Source organism: Momordica charantia (genome assembly GCF_013281855.1).
Source record: "Momordica charantia cultivar OHB3-1 chromosome 8 unlocalized genomic scaffold, Mcharantia_2.0 BLBB01000008.1, whole genome shotgun sequence".
In the NCBI taxonomy this organism is placed as follows: domain Eukaryota; kingdom Viridiplantae; phylum Streptophyta; class Magnoliopsida; order Cucurbitales; family Cucurbitaceae; genus Momordica; species Momordica charantia.
In genome coordinates, this window is record NW_028275166.1 from 33,797,846 (window position 1) to 33,813,473 (window position 15,628).

General features: G+C 29.1%; 1 long non-coding RNA gene across 2 annotated transcripts; it reads right to left on the minus strand.

Annotated features, from left to right (window-relative positions):
* Positions 1 to 13,004: 13,004 nt before the first annotated feature.
* On the minus strand, positions 13,005 to 15,628 carry LOC111012998 (uncharacterized). Of its 2 annotated transcripts, none has more exons than XR_002601636.2 (2): positions 15,014 to 15,628; positions 13,005 to 14,460 (listed from the first exon to the last, which is right to left on the minus strand). It is a non-coding gene; the product is annotated as an uncharacterized LOC111012998 (long non-coding RNA). The 2 variants fall into 2 exon arrangements; XR_002601637.2 differs by having other exon boundaries at positions 14,991 to 15,628.

A 15,628-nucleotide genomic window follows, 5' to 3' on the forward strand; every position in this document is an offset into this window, starting at 1 on the left:
GGCGTATTGGACTCTTTCTTTGGGGTCCAATTTGTTTTTTTTTTAATTATAAATATTATATAGACTTTTTTTTTTGTTTAATTTTTAAGTTTTAGATCACAAAAAAGGTCGAGCCCACAAGCGATGGACTTATAAATAGGCCCAACAAACTTTGCTTTTTATTTTTAAAAATTAAAATAAAATTATAAAAATGGTGTATTTGTGATGGGAGATTTTTAAAATCTTTCGTTATAAATAAATTACAGAGAGTTTTAAACCATTTTTGAAAATGGGGTAGCTACCGTAAATTGCCTATATTGGATATGATTTTGATGTAAATCGCGTTCATAATAAGGCGATTTGAGGAGCAAACAATTTACGGCATATGCGGTTGAAACTAACAATGAACATGATTTATCTAGTGTAATCTATGCGTTGACCGAACTCATGTGTAGTGTGGTCCCAAATCGAAATAAATAAAATGAAAATTTAAGAGGAAAAATTAATCATGTATTTGTATGCGATTTCACTTAAATTGCATACAATTTACATGTTGGCTCACCTCTACACTTTACATGTTAGATCATACGTGGCCCCTTAAATCATGTTGAAGGTGTGCGATTTTTTACTTTGACCATAAACTATTTTATTTTTGTCAATTAGTTTGGATATATACGTTCGTTTTTAAAATTATATTATTTTTTAAATTCATCCCATATGGTGAGTTACTCTAAACTATTTTTTAATATTACCTTTCTGATTAGAGATGCATATTCGAATTACATATATCTAACTACTTAGATAGGTCGGGATTGACATTATTATTCATATTTTACATATTATTTCACTTTTATCATGTTTTTCTTCATTTACATTTCCATTTGCACTCTTTCGAACACAATTAAAATAACCATTGAATTAGTATGTTTTTTTTTCTTTTTTTTTTCAGAACATCACGTCACAAATATGAAAGTGAAAATTTGAACTTAAACGCAGGGGTCTCTTAATCATGGAAACATGAACATTAGTTACGATAAAAAGTTTTGTTTAACAACTACTTTTAGTTATTGCTTTTTATACCATACCCAATGCATTTCATATACTATATAAATATTGTCATTAATAAACTAATGATGGAGTAGGAGATTGATAGTTGAGAAATTCGTTGCTTTTGTAGTCATATCAGAGAGTGCTCCAATGGCATTTGGGCACAATTGAGATGTCATTTCAAGGGGATCTTTCTCATTTTTAACCGGTGCAATACCTTTGCTCAGTCTGCAATTTCAAGTTTTACAATAGATTAGGATAACTTTATCTTTAATATATGTTTGTGATAACGAACACAAGCATAGTTTAATTAGTTAAGGTATTATTTACTTTTTTAAAGGTCGATCAAATCCTTCTTCCTTATTGACTTTTTTTTATTCAAATGCCTAATCTTTTGATCATTGAATATCATTAACAGTGGAGTTATAGTAAGTTTGACAACTAAAATATAAAACTGTTTTAGAACAAAAAAATAAGCAAAAATAAGTTTGTCCAATATTTCTCAAAACTTACTTTTTCTTATTTTCTCTCCATTTATTCTTCGATGTAACGTTGGTTCATTTGGTAACATTTTCGTTTCTTATTTCTCATTTTAATTTTATTGAGAAACATAAGTGTTAGTAACATTTCCAATTAAAAAAAATGATTATCAAACATGTTTCTGTTTATCTTTTCATTTAAAAAAAGGAACAATAATCAAGAAACAATTAACAAATACAATTTTATTTTCTATTTATTAAAAAAACAAAAAAAAAACAAGAAACAATATTAAATAGGCCATAAACAAAACATTTATAATGTTATTATCCTGAGTTTGAAATTCAATACTAAAGAAAACATGTAATTAATTTAAGCTTTTTTATTTAATGTAAATTAAATATAGTACCAAGTAGAAAAATTCCCTTATTAGATCTGGCGCTAATGTCAAAAATACATTAAAAAAAAAAACTTCTTTCGAGTGTAATTGTTATAAAATCCATAAATTTGAGCTGCCATTTTTTCATTGGACTGCATGAATCTCGATCCCATGAAAACATTATAAACTTTTTAAGGTAATATTAAAAAACCAATGGGAATTGATCTCAAACAATTGAATTAATTAATCATCAAACCCGACAGTGGGGGAAAAATAGTAGTAGAGAAATGGTGGGTTTGAGAGACAAAATTATGGGTTAAATCAAAAGAGACACAAACAACTCTTTCAATCTTGTCGGGTAGGATGAAAAAGTGGTGAGAAAAATGTCACTGGCATGCTGAAAAACGAGTACACATGCATTTCCGTGCATATGTCTCCGATGCTATAATCGAATTAAATATCGATGTGGATGAAAATATCGAACCTGTAAATAGTAACATAAGTTAGAATATATTGTTATGGTCTTTAATATTTATCCTCTCGTTTCTAATTAGATTCTTAGTGTTGGGAAAAAATGTAATTTCGATTCGAGACCAGATATTAATAGAAAAGAATTACATGACTCTTTTTTTAATTATTTAAGATTTATAATTTTAATATAGATATCAATAGATAATTAAATGAATTATGTTATTTTTTTATACAACAGCATGTGAGAAGAGAGATTCGAATTCATTACATCTTGATCGAGAATATATGCTTCAACTAATTAAAAGATTTACATTTTTTTTAAGTTAAGACTTTAAATTGTATTTTAGCATAAAAATATTGTGGACATGTAAATGATTTATATTTGTGTTTATTATATTCTAAGAAGAATCATAGAAGCTTTTTAAAAAGATTACTGGTTTGTTGATAAATTTTATTTTGATTTTTTTTTTTTTGAAATATGGTTACCAAAAGTATTTTTAGAAATACAAAAGCGAAATAAAAGATAATTGTTATAAAAAATGTTAGAGACCTTAGGTTCATCTAAATCATTTAATAGTGTATTTGTATTCATATTTTGACATTATATTGCACCAATATTTCTATAAATTATAATACTTTGAAGAAGAAATTATTCCTCCTATATTCATATGTTCTTCAAGTAATAAAATATAAACATATTGAATTAAGATTTTACTCCAACAAAAATGGTAAATAAAAAATAAATTATAAAAGATATTAGTAATGAATTTTCTCTCACTAAAACTTTGGGGATGGCTGGCTGTCATGTTCTTCTTTTTTTTTTTGGTAACTTAAAATAATTATCACTCTCACTCCTTAGGCCCCTATTCTATATACTTTCTAAGCATTTTCTGATTTTTCTTTTCTTCCAAAATTCTTTTTTTTTTGTGATAAAATTTCCCAATAGAAATAAGTTGTTAATATATTATGATGTCATTGAGATAGGACATATTCCTAAATTTAGAAATAACAAAATAATAGTGCGATACAAAAAAAAATATCATTCTCTACTTTTTTTTTAATGTTAAATATCTATTTCATATTTTTTCGGGTCTTAAAATTAATTGATCCTACCATAATTAAATATACATTGATTTGGACCTGATTACTATAGTTAAATAGATTAGAGTCCGAAAGTTTCGAAAACACAAACCATCCTGAATTAGTCTATTGGTTCAAATGAGCCGAGGTAAATTCTAAAGAATTTGAAAGAAGGGTTCAAACCGTGGTGACCACATACATAAGATTTATATTCTAGCAGTTTCTTTAGGATGGGATAGTTGTCCCGTAAGATTAGTCGACTTACAAGTTTGCTTGTTTGGACACTCACGAATATAAAAAAAATTAAAAAAATTTATAAACACTATTTTGAGATTGAACCCATTTTCATAACGTCGATAACAAATAGCATTATATTCAAAATTTTTAGGGTCCGTTTGGTATAACATCGTTTTCTTATTTCTTGTTCTCTTTTTCAATTTTTTTGAAGCATGTATATTTGTAACTTTTGAAAGTAGTATTTTTTCCTTCTTGACTTAAATGTATAATAAATATTTTTAAAAACAATAAAATGTAGAATTTTGAAAATCTAATATAAAAAGTCAATTTTCAAACTTTTTTTATTTAAAAATGGGGAGAAACAAAAAAGAAGGAAAGGTTACTAGATATACTTTTATTTTTATTTTCAAAAAAAGAAAAAAAAAACAAGAAGAAGAAACCGTGGTCAAAGACAGTTCTTGTTTTCCTTTATTAAAACAAAAAATGAAAAATGAAAAACAGTAAATAAAAAGCAATATATAACACGTTATACAAGAGTCCTTAGATGCTATTTTGGGATCAATTTCAATTACATTTTGGCAAAAAAAAAAAAAGAAAGAAAGAAAGAAAAAACCTACATCCAATAACATTGGTCAATTTTTGCGATTCATGATGGAATTTGATTGTCCAAATGTTTTGGAATTAGATAATGTTGTTCTTCCGTCGAATTCTCGGTAAGAAATTAACCTTATCAATGGAGAAATTCAATGGGAAATCAAATTGAAATCTGGATTTCAGATATTAGGGTTTTAGCTACCTTTTTTTCGTCCATATAACCTTACATGGCTTCTATCTAGCTAATTTTCCTCAATAAAGTTTATTTAAATAATAATAATAATAATAATAATAATAACTTTGGTCAATTTTCATTAATTTTCTAATAACCATTTTTATATATGTTGAAATCAGTTAATAAAAATTAAAAGTAAAATAAAAGAGTTGACACCCTAGCACACATGGGTTAGTGAAAGTATGGGAATATATTATAAATTAATGAATGCCAACCAATTCAATGAATTCACCTTCCTTTCTCATAACTATGTTGATAAGAAATTCAAAAGTTTGGAAATAGTTTAATCTGTCTATTATAATAATTTTGTCTTTTTGTTTTTTTAATATTCGTGAGTGTCCGAACTAGTTTATAGGCACTTTGACTAATCTCATAGGACAACCATTTGACCCTACAATATTTGGTATCGGAAATACATAAAAATTATAGCAATTTTGTTTTTAATTTTCAATCTTCAAAATGAGACGTCATCTAATTTATTAATAACTTTTTGTCTGAATTTTCAATTTATTAAATATTCAGTCAGTCAAATTTCAAAAACAACCGATTAACTTTTGAAAATTATTTTTAAATTTTTAAAATTTAGCTATGATTTCAATATTTTTCTAAAAAAGATAGACTATAAAATAAAAGGGGAAAAATTGTTATACATGTGAAAGCATGATTTCTAGTCTACAAACTTTTAACCATTTAAAATTTTTGGTCGTACCTAGCTATTCTCTTAATTTATCGTAAATATAAAATACTTAAAGATTTTTATAATTACACGTTCCTGTCCTAATTAATTTTTAGGATAGAAAAATTATATATAAAAAGTTAGCAGGTAAAATTTTGTCCGTCCATAATAAAATTTTTTACTCTACTAATACTAATACTAAAAAGAAGAGAAGAAATTAAAGCTATATGTAGAAAAATAATTGTGTTTCTTTTTCAACATCAAGCACACACAAGCGAAGCTTGCAAATGACTTATAAAAGATGATATATGTGGAGAGAATTGTGTAGCTTTTTCTCTAAGTTTAATAAACATGGACGCCTCTAAGAAGGTAATAGATGAGTATCCTATCTATTAAGATATATTCAAACTGATGCGTAATTTGTGTATCTTTGGAGAAAGGGCACCAAACTATTGAACGAGCCGTCAAAGTTTCTCGTCCTCGGTCGGATATATTTTCAACATCATAATCAATCCATGTATTAGTCTGAATCATATCTGACACATCTATTCATTTATTTTTTTAATACAATATGTGGGGTTAGAGATAAGTGACTTAAGTCATTGAACTAGGTTCAGGTTGACCTGATACATTTATTTCTAATACGTCCAACTGCCTATCAAATCATCAATAAGCTATATGCTTATATTCTGATTCAAACTTCAAGAAAATTGGATATCATCACATATATTGCTTACATTATGGCTTATGGACCAAAGTTATACGGACTAAATAAATGTAATGTTGAAAATATGGGTAACAAAATACTATAATTTAAGGCATTATTTATTGAATGAATATATATTTGTGTGTAGGTTTACTATTGAAATACAGCTTGAGTTTTTTTTTTTTTTTTTTGGGAGAAATGAAGAGGGGACAGATCTAGCCAATAGGGCCAACTGTGCTGCCCACCATTGCCGTCAGATCCCAACCGCACGTACATTTATGACCTTTTTCTTAAATTTCTCGCATTTCTTTCTTATTTTTTTCTTCCCATAATAATTAAATTTTGGAGCAAATTACAAAGTCAGCATTTAAATGGGAATGTGGAACTTCAAAAAAGTTAACCCCTTGGTGAAATCGAACCATGGATCATTGCTCGTGAACCGGTAGTCAAGAGCCCGTTAGTTAACGTTTTCGTTTTTTACTTTTTTGTTTTATTAGAAATTTAAGTGTTTGACAACTATTTATGCTTCTTATTTTAAAAATTTTGAAAAAAATTTCTTGTTTATGTTTCCAACAAAATCAAGTTTTTCCTTTTTTTAATAGAAAAAAAAAACAAGAAATAGTTACTTTTCTTTAAAAAAAATGAAATAACAAATAAGAAATGAAAACGTTATCAAACGGACTTAAAGTGCTCTTTGATAACTATCTTGTTCTTAGTTTTCTGTTTTTAAAAATTATGTTTGTTATTATTAATTTTCAGGGGTCATTTGAATTCTTAGCCAAATTTCAAAAACAAAATTAAACCGTTCGTAAATTCAACTTAGATATTGAAAATATTTATAAAAGTTATATATAACAAACAAGTGTATACACGGGTGAAATTAATATTTTTAAACTTAATTTTAAAAATCAGAAAACGAAATAGTTATAAAAAAGAGTACAAATTTTTTTTATATTGCTTATTTAACTCATATAACTAAATCTACTAAATTTTTTGAAACAAATAAAATAGGTCACATCGAGACGAACAATGTGCACAAGTATTTCTTTTTTTTACAAAACTTGACGAATTTCTCTCTCCTCTCTCAATTCCATTATTCTAATAGGGATTGGTGACCAAATGAAAAGGGAAGAAAGCAAAGGAAAAGGGAAGAAAGCAAAAACCCTTCAAATCCTTCAAATTTTGCTATATAACCAGCCCTTCATCTCCCATAACCACACTCATTTTCCATCACTTTCCCTCCCATTTTCTCTCGTTTTCTCTTCAGCCAAACAGGTTTTGGTTGTTGAAGGCTTCTCTAGAAGAGCTCTGAAAAATAATGATCCATTCATATATATGATCCTCTTTGTATTCTTCCACGGCTTTCTTGAACTGCATCATCTTCTTCTCTCTCGCAGAAGGGAAAAAAAAGGTATTTTTTTTTCTTGCTCTGAATTTCAATGGCTGCAGTTCAATAAAGCTGTGGGAAGATACAATAAAAGGATCACCATTCACCATTCACCATTAAACTTCTTCCTCGACCTCTGAATTATCATCAATTTATAATTTGCGGTATAACCCTTCATATTCTTTCCAATTTTCTTTGGTATTTTTTAACTTTGGGATAGTGTGGCCTACTATAATGATGGCAGGTGACGGAACATTAAATTACCCTGATATCGGAGAGGTAACGACACCAAATAGCCTTTTGAATCTAGTAATTAGAATGAGTACCATCTAAATCCGATATAGCTTCCAAAACCCATATCAATGGAGGGTATTTTTTTTTCTCCTCCCCTTGAATTTCCAATGTGAATTATCACATTACAACAAGAAAATGTTGCAAACCCTAATAATGGAATTGGAACATGATTTCAAAGTTCTATTTTTATTTATTTATTGAATCTTATTGTGTATATGCTTGAAAACAAACAGAGAAACACCCACAAATAGCTGTCAATTTGGGTTTTTTTTTTTCCTTTTTTTAATGTCTATAGTTAATTAAATAGTTTCCTTTACTTTTGAAACCATTATCATGAAAATAAAAACATAAATTCACTAGAATATTCTTGTCCCCCTCTCCATTTCTATGTAATTTTTATTATTTATTATTATTATTTTGCTGCTTCCCCATGTGTAGGGTTCCTTCACAATTTGCAGGCTACAAACAAACAAACAGAAGAAGGAAGAAGAAAGAAGAAAGTTATGCATTGATGAATTGGAAAAGTATGGCTTTTGATTTTATGTTATAAGATATATAATATATGTAGAGCTAATATTATCTGTACTTGTACTATATCCTTTTGTATATAAATGTAGCTCTCTATAAAGTAGCAACAAGTCACAGTCCTATTTAATTTACTGTCTTTTTTTTTTCTCCTTTTGTTTTTCATAAATATTTAAAAAAAAAAACTGTTTTCTTTATTAAATTATCCACGATTTATGTAATCTGTAACTTTTTCTTTAGCTTTTTTTTTTCCATTTTTTCTTTTAAGATACTAGTATGAAATTTAAGGTATTAAAAGACTTTATTTCGGGGTCGAGTGTGCTTTTTCATGACCCATATCAATTAGAATGAAAATTACTAGCATAATGTGGCTAGTAGTTTATATAAATTAACATATATTACTATATATTATAGAGTCTACTAATAATATTATTTTATTTGTAACGATCAGTTTCATTCAATAATTTTTCATATTTTACCCAAATGTGGCCGTGAAGAGAACTGAGTTTTAGATATTAATTGACTGTTCAATTTTGATTTTTTCTTTTTTTTTTTCAAAGGAGCTTTGAAACTTTGCATTCGAGGAATACTCTCTTTTTTGGGATAGAAACAACTACTTATCAGGCATGTATCTTGTGACTTTTTAGGATTAATAATTTGAGAATAGTTTCTGATTTTTTTTTAAGAAATGAAAAAAAAAGGCAAAAGATTGGATCGTGCAATAGAAGGAGAAAATTGGTTATTAAATATCTTTGGTGTAATGATTTTTGCTCGATCCTTTGGTGGTATATTTAGCTGGAAAGAAATAATTGTCTATTCACAGACATTTCTAGAACAATGGCAAATGTTGAGATACTCATAAATGAATTAAACTTATCCAATCAACTTAAGCTTTTGAGTTGAGTAGTGGTTTATTGATCTTTAACATATTATCAGAGCATGAGGTTTTATGTTTGAACCCATGCACTGTCGTAATTGTGATGATTTATTCATCCTTAATTAATAGCAAATATGTGGGAGGACATAAAAACAGTTGCCTCTTCTTGATCCATGAAATCAACTTTCTTTTGTAATTATGACATAATTTTCATCCTCTTTGAATTGGAGTATTTTATCTTAATCTCCCTGTATGTTTCTCACATACTTTTTGAATGAACGGTGTATCGCTCTTATATAAATATATATATATATATATATATATATATATATATATATATATATTTTAGAAACTAAGATATATTCATATTAATAGTTCTCGATCAAAATAAAATCATTCTTTATATCACTTTTTATTCTAGGCGTCAAACATAATAAGTAAAATTCTTCATATTTGATGTCAAATCAATCTTTCTTATCTTACTTTTTTTTTTTTAATGATTGTTCATCCAAAAGAGTCAAATTGAAGAGCCAAGATGTTAGGCAGTGATCTCAAAGCTCCCAAAAGGAGTAAATAAAGGAAGGAAGGAAATTAGGAAACTGTTTTAATTTGCGTCGAAGGTTGTTTCTCTCTTGGGAGAGAATCTTCTATTTCCTTCCATTTTTTCACACCAAATCACATACAATAAAAATCTACCAAACAAAATTCTTCAAGCCAGTTTCATATTAAAACCGGCAAACAGAAAAGTAGATCATACCTATTATAAACTCTAGGTCCTTTCTTTTTTCAACGTGGAATCTTAATATGCCACCTTAATATCGTGACTCTTTTTTTTCATCGATCTTGACAGGATCCCATTTTTAGATCAGATCATCGCTTGAGCTTTTTGGCTACTATACCATATTAATATTCATGGGTTTCATCTCAAAATCAATTTACAATAAGATTAGTAGTTCATGTCTATTATAAACTCTAGGTCGTTCTTTATCATTTCAACGTGGGATCCTTAACATCGAGTTTAATTTCCTTACAAATTTAAACTCTTGCTTAAATGAACAAGGAGAAAAATCAACGATCGGGATTGAAAAGACTTTTTTTCATGGGAGCTTTAATAAGGATGAAAACATAGACGACTGAAACGAAATAGGTATAAAAGTAAATATGAACGGCTCTCCTTCTCACCCTCCCAATTCAAAAAAATACCACAAAAATTACACACAATTTCAAACAAAAACAAGTGTGAAATTGAGTTGATGATTACATATCTTTGTAGGGTTGCAGTGAGAAGGGTCAGTTTGGGTAAGAACAATTATTATTCTTCTCTCTTACTTTTAGTACCAACAACAGTTTGGCCAACAAATTTCCCAACTTTCACATCAGATGATCAATGAAGACACAGAGGGTATTACACACACACATATATATATAAATTTTGTGTGTGTGACAAAAAACAAGAGAGAGTTTTGTATGTAAAAATTCAAGTACCAATAGCGACTTGACCATGCAATTGTTTCAGTCCAACACATGGGTGAGAAGTACTATTAGAGAAGCAACAAGGGATTTTTTTCACAGTTAGAGTGAGGGCTTGGTTGTCCAACTTGCACCATTTTGTCTCTTGATTGCTTGGATTATATGCATTTTGTACATGTAGTAACATTTTCGTCGATTTACTCTTTTGTCAAAAACGTCACGATTCAATATAATTAATGTTCAAGTACCCTACTTTAGAGCGGGGTGATGAAGGAATGAGAGGGAGCTAGTAACTGCATGCCCTCTCATTAGTTCGTCTTTAACTCAAATATTTGAGAAGTATATATAAAATACTTAAGATTTTGCATTTTTCTTTCCCTTAGAATTTTTAGAACGCCCCCTCTCTAATAAAATTCCTTCAATGAAGAAATAACCATAGGTTTTCTAAAGGTATAATATGAGATTTTGCTGAAATATTAGAAAAGAGATATCATTTCATTAACGAGCATGTGAGAAACATATAAAACAAAAAGAGGTTGATCGGATAAAGACAATCCAACTAAAAGAAATGGTAGCAATATCATAATTACAAAACAGATTGGATAACAAAAACTACTAAAGTGCAGCAACCGTCCTTGAGATGTATGAGAATTTAAGGTGCGGTTGTTTCGCTCCAATCAGATGTTCCAAAGAATAGCTCATATAACATTACACCTCAAAATGAATCTCAACTTCACAAAACTATTGGAATTTGATTACTAGTGTTATATTTAAAGGAAGTAAAAGTTACATATGATCTTGGTCTAGCTTTAAATATTGAGTTTAATAAAGTCTCTAAGCCAAACAACACTTGGATCTCTTCCCTCTCTCTAGAATGAATGGAAGACTCCATTCTTTGCTTTTTAAGGGATTTTCAAGGAAACCCTAAAATATTGTTTTCCCTCTCTTACCCTTCCTTGAAAAAAAAAATTGTATTTTGACCACAAAAAGTTAAGCCTTCCCACCCATTGGAGAGGAAAGGATATATTAATTTATCTTTTATATGTTGTCTTGTTTTTGTGAGCTAAGCCCCACTCTGATTGCCCATCCATCTTAGGGTACTACACAATTATTTGAAAAGTAAGCCATTATTCTCCAAAAGTTTGTCTCTCTACCTACCACTTAATTTCAAAAAAAAAAAAAAAAATTAAAAGTTAAGAGAGAGAGAGAGAGAGAAATTAATAAAAACCCATAGTTGGAATAATTTAAAGAGTGAAAAAAAGAGACCCAAAAATGTCCCAAAAGCTTCAACATGAAGCATATGGTAATGAATTTTTTCCCTCTCTCTCTTCAGTATATGTTCATCATATATCTTCTTCAAACTTTTATATATATGTCTGGTGCACCTAACTTTTCATCACATTAAATTTTGTGTTACATTTGCCTAAGGTCTCTCTATTATTATTCATTTTTCTTTTTCAAAATTTTATGGCACAGTCTATTAATTAATTCCTCCCCTCAAATAGTACCTAGTTTTTTTTTTCATATAAAAATAATTGGGAGTGGAGAAATTTGAACTTTGACTTGCACCAACTGGCTTTTTACCAATTAGGTTGTCCATGTGGAGAGAATTATTTACCTAGCATAAAGTGATGGAAAGATGGGACTTTTTCTAAATTTTGCCTATATAGTTGGTACCATATGAAGTTAATTCTTTTTTTTTTACCCATCTTCGCTATGCTAAGGATCTCACGCAATAAGGGACCCAACAAGAGTTTATAATATAAGTGGGTTACTTTGCATCCAATTGGTTTTGAGATGAAACTCCATAATAAAACGGACTATATTTTAGAAATCTCGTTTTTTTTTTTAAATTATATATTGTTCCGACCAGATAACCCTTATTAATAGAAATTGTTTCTAGGTAAATAATTGATACGATAAACCTTATTTATATGTCATCTAACTAAATTTCTTTAAAATGGCTTTTGGAAGTTTTTTTTTTTTTTTTTTTTTTTTTTGGGTAAAGCCAAGCTCCCAAAATAATAACCTTTAAAAACCTTGTTTCATAATAACATATTATTTTTCATATATATTCGATCACGCATAAAATGTTTGATCATTTCTTTCCATTTTATAAATAGTAAAATGTTTGATCCTTTCGAATGTGAGGAAATATCATCAAAATAGGCCAAAATAAGATACCAAAAAGCTAAAGAATCCAATAAAGAGAGATGTCATTTCTTTATCTTTTACTCGTAACATGGAACTTTTATTACTCAATAATTATTACAAGAACTCTAGGGGAAGGATCCAATTATCGTTGAGCTATGCTCGCTTTGGCACAAAGTTTTAAATTAAATTAAAGACAACAAATTTGTATTATAATTAAATTAAAACTTAAAGTAGTTCACAAGATACAAATAAACAAAATACAATTGCAAGTTTGAAGTATTGATAAGCTTGGGAAGCATATATTTATAATTAGAGACAACAAACCTGTATTAGTTTAGTTTACCACTCGAACAAACACAACTGTTTTCATAAATAAAAGGAAAAAAAATCAATTAATTATCTCTAAACTGACCGTGTGTATCAATTTTCATCATGAATTTTCAATTCCATCGCATTAAACTTTAAATTTAAAGTGTTACAATCTTTACCTTTAAGTTCCATTTCTGCGCTACATTCATCGTCCTCTTATGCTTTTAACACACAAAAAAATTAGAAAAATAAAAACCTCCTGAAACTCACTAACTTCTATGAAGAAACAAAATCTAATTTTGAATAAACTTTCAAAAACTCACAAATTTCAACAAAAATACATCTCTAGCATCAGCATTTTTCTAAATTTTTATCACTTCGTATGTGAGAGTCTCTCTTCCCCACTAACACGGCAACGCCATGTATTATCAAGCAATGATATTGGTGCTATTTTATGGAACATTTGGCTAGAGTGCAACAATCGCTGTTCAGTCTTTGGGATGATATAAAGATCTGCGCATCTCTTTGGTCTTCAAAATTCCCCAACTTTAGGGTGAGGCGGTTGTCCCGTGAGATTATTCGAGATGCGCGTAGCTGGCCCGAACACTCACCGATATAAAATATATATATATATATATTCCCCAATTTTTGTAATTATGATATTGTTACCATTTCTCTCGATTGGAGTGTTTTTCTTGAAAGCCTCCTGTTTTTTTTTAAGAATCTAAGATTTTGAATCGATGAAATCAAGAGTTTGGGTTAAAATTCATACACCCCGTCAAAAGTTTAAGGTAAAAATCGATTTTTCCCCGTCCCAAAACATATGAAACAGACCTTTTACAACTTTGATGAAGATCTACTAAATCAAAGCACACAATAATTAGATGTGTTGTGAATGATGATCTCATGATCTAAACTTTTTGATAATCATTATGGGTTATTCCAAAGAAAGAACATAATAAAACCTACATCCAATCCAACACACCCAAGTTTGAGTTCTCCAAAAGCTAACATAAATAAATGCTGCTGTCTTCCATTTTACATTCTCTCTGCAATACAAAGCTTGGAATTATTTACTTAAAGCGCACACAAACAGGTCATAAATGCAGAATCAGAGACAGTGACATGTTCTTTTTCTTTTTCTTTTGTAGCATTTAAGGCTTTGATTTGTACAAGAGAGAGAGAGAGGAGAGAGATGAAGTCAGAAAGACAGGGAGTGGTTAAAAAAATGATGTAAGAAAGGGACAAAATTTAACGTTTTTCACAGAATTGTAGGAGATGGGAAACCAAAAAAACAAAAAGAGCCAATAGGGATTAATGAAGAAAAATGAAATGAATTCATCATTGATGATAAAAAGGAAAGGTGAGGAATCTTCTCTCAAACCCACCATTCTCATTCAATAAAATGCTTCATCTTTTTTTTTTCAAACAAAAAAAACCTCCAACCAAATTTGAAAAAGAAAAAATTCTCAATTTGATGCATTCGAATCTCTCTTCTATGCTTGTCAAGAGCGTATTTGCGGGTCGGTATAGCTTAATCTTGGTCAGAACCAAACTTCTCGTCTGAAAATCAGTGTCGAAATTTAACTTGTTAGATGAAAATTTAACCAAGACATGTATGGTTGCAATTCATTGAATGGACTTATTCTTCAATATAGGCAAGAAATCATACTTGGATTCAAACTTTCGATAGGCAATTTAATTTTCATAAAGGACCTAATTTTGGTTTATAATATAAGTGGACTACTTCTCTTAGTGTCAATTATTGGTTATAAGATGAAATACTATGAATATTAATAATTTTCTCTCACTTTAAGAGTAATAATTTTCTCTCACTTTAAGAGCTTATGGGTCTCTCTTCTTTGATGAAAATAAATCCATCTCACTATCCAAATTCTCAGAAAACTCAGATCTTAAAGAAAACAGAAGTTAATATTTCTAGACAAATTATGAGAATTTTCCCATGAAAAATGATCTTAGCACCAATTCAAGATAAAAGCTTCTAAATTATAACAACATGATTTTTCCCACATGAACCCTAGAGAGAGAGAATAATTCAGCAAAAGGGTAACCAAAATCTAAATTCTACTCACCAAAGAAGTGGAATTGGAGATACCTTTTTGTCTGCAAACTGAACTTTCCCAAACAATGGAGGAGGAACCAATAAAAGGCCTAGAAATGCCATGTTCTCCCACAGCTTTCTTGAACTTCCAAAGGGTTTTTTTCCTTTTGCAATCTCAAGGAGAGATTTTCAGAGAAATGATTGAGAACATGAAGATCACAAAAAAAACAGAGAAGAAAGTTCAAGAAAGCTGTGGAAAAGCATGGCTAGAACCTCAACACAAAAATTTCACATCTCAGATCTCTCCCATTCTCTCTCATGCACAACATGAATAGTGTCATTGTAAAGAGAGAGAGAGAGAGAGAGAGGGAAAGGGAAGAAGGGTGATGGAAAATGGGTAAAAAAAAGCCCATAGAAATTAAAGGATATTCCATATGGACCACTCCTACCAAATTACACCATTTGCTTGCCAGCTTTATAGAGAGGAGGTGTGAGAGAGATCTCAAAATATGATAGGGTTTTTTCACTTTTAAAATAACTTTTGTTTTTTCAATTTTTGTTTTTAGTTTTTTAGATTTTAGAATTGGGCTAGGGTTTTTAAAACGTTTCTGGAAGTAGATTTCAGAACAAATGAAAACGTTATCAAAAGGATTAGAAATTTTTCATTGT